Here is a 2,500-nt window from a genome sequence, read left to right on the forward strand (position 1 = left end):
GCTCCAGGGCGCAGAGGCCGACGTGCGTAAAAGCATATCCGAGCAACAGGCACCTTCCCCGGGCTGCCACTAGTGCAGTGGTGGCCGCCTATAATAGCCCTGGTAGCATAAAAAAGCTCCAGGGAGCAGAGGCCGACGTGCGTAAAAGCATATCCGAGCAACAGGCACCTTCCCCGGGCTGCCACTAGTGCAGTGGTGGCCGCCTATAATAGCCCTGGTAGCATAAAAAAGCTCCAGGGCGCAGAGGCCGACGTGCGTAAAAGCATATCCGAGCAACAGGCACCTTCCCCGGGCTGCCACTAGTGCAGTGGTGGCCGCCTATAATAGCCCTGGTAGCCCTCAGCCCTGGTAGCCCAAAGCCCTGGTAGCCCACAGCCCTGGTAGCAAAAAGCCCTGGTAGCCCAAAGCCCTGGTAGCCCAAAGCCCTGGTAGCCCAAAGCCCTGGTAGCCTAAATTAATTTTTCCCATTCATTTCAATGGGTTAGGCTACCAGGGGGAGCAGTACCACTTTTGGCCATTAGGGGCGCTGTAGTAGGTAAAAGTTGATCCCCCCAGTCAGGGGATGAGTTTGCCTACTCGCTAGGTTACCCCTGGTTTCACAAAATACAAGGGGCACATTTTCAGAAACCACTTTTTCAGAACTTGCCACCTCCAGAGCTGATCAGGGGAGCCTCGCCAAACATTAATCCAAGATTGGTGAGGGCTCGTCGGACACCCCACGGGCGATGAGTCGGTGTCTGCCTGGAGCTCATGTCACTCTCAAATATTTTCTAAGTCAACCTCCATGCGCACAATGCAATGAGCCTGCCCGACATAGGGGCACTGTGAGCGGACTCACCGGGGGGGGAGAGGGCCCCCCCGCCTGGAGCTCCACGTGTTGGATTATTTTCTATGTCAACCTCCATGCGCTCAACAGAGCGAGCCTGCCCGACCTGGGGGGTGTTCAATCGGACTCCGCGGGCCGGGCGAGGGCCCCCCCGCCTGGAGCTCCACGTGTTGGATTATTTTCTATGTCAACCTCCATGCGCTCAACAGAGCGAGCCTGCCCGACCTGGGGGGTGTTCAATCGGACTCCGCGGGCCGGGCGAGGGCCCCCCCGCCTGGAGCTCCGCGTGTTGGATTATTTTCTATGTCAACCTCCATGCGCTCAACAGAGCGAGCCTGCCCGACCTGGGGGGTGTTCAATCGGACTCCGCGGGCCGGGCGAGGGCCCCCCCGCCTGGAGCTCCGCGTGTTGGATTATTTTCTATGTCAACCTCCATGCGCTCAACAGAGCGAGCCTGCCCGACCTGGGGGGTGTTCAATCGGACTCCGCGGGCCGGGCGAGGGCCCCCCCGCCTGGAGCTCCGCGTGTTGGATTATTTTCTATGTCAACCTCCATGCGCTCAACAGAGCGAGCCTGCCCGACCTGGGGGGTGTTCAATCGGACTCCGCGGGCCGGGCGAGGGCCCCCCCGCCTGGAGCTCCGCGTGTTGGATTATTTTCTATGTCAACCTCCATGCGCTCAACAGAGCGAGCCTGCCCGACCTGGGGGGTGTTCAATCGGACCCCGCGGGCCGGCCGAGGGCCCCCCCGCCTGGAGCTCCGCGTGTTGCAATATTTTCTATCTCAACCTCCGTGCGCTCAACAGAGCGAGCCCGCCCGACCTGGGGGGTGTTCAATCGGACTCCGCGGGCCGGGCGAGGGCCCCCCCCGCCTGGAGCTCCGCGTGTTGCAATATTTTCTATCTCAACCTCCGTGCGCTCAACAGAGCGAGCCCGCCCGACCTGGGGGGTGTTCAATCGGACTCCGCGGGCCGGGCGAGGGCCCCCCCCGCCTGGAGCTCCGCGTGTTGCAATATTTTCTATCTCAACCTCCGTGCGCTCAACAGAGCGAGCCCGCCCGACCTGGGGGGTGTTCAATCGGACTCCGCGGGCCGGGCGAGGGCCCCCCCCGCCTGGAGCTCCGCGTGTTGCAATATTTTCTATGTCAACCTCCGTGCGCTCAACAGAGCGAGCCCGCCCGACCTGGGGGGTGTTCAATCGGACTCCGCGGGCCGGGCGAGGGCCCCCCCCCGCCTGGAGCTCCGCGTGTTGCAATATTTTCTATCTCAACCTCCGTGCGCTCAACGGAGCGGGCCCGCCCGACCCGGGCGGCGCTCAATCGGACTCCGCGGGCCGGGCGAAGGCCCACCCCGCCCGGAGCTCCTCACCACGCACCGCACCTCCATTCCCCCACCGACCGATCGGCAACCATGACCCGCCATCGGAGGGCCCCCGCCGGCACCGGCCTCGCGCCGGTCGCTCGGGCGGACGGTTCCTCCGGCCAGCGGGTCGCTCTCCAGCGCCGGGGCTACTTCGCGAGCTTGGCCCGCGGCCAACCCCGGCGCGACCGTACGGCAGCGAGGCCGAGGCGACCCACCGATCTCAGCAGTCCTACCACGGAGCCCGCCGCTCGTCCGCGGCCCCTCCCCGCCCCAGCAGCGGGACGGTCGCCTTGCCGGCGGGCCTTCCGGCTAACG

This window comes from Filicampus tigris, unplaced genomic scaffold (assembly GCF_054856515.1).
Source record: "Filicampus tigris isolate MCC_2025a unplaced genomic scaffold, RoL_Ftig_1.0 HiC_scaffold_32, whole genome shotgun sequence".
NCBI lineage: Eukaryota > Metazoa > Chordata > Actinopteri > Syngnathiformes > Syngnathidae > Filicampus > Filicampus tigris.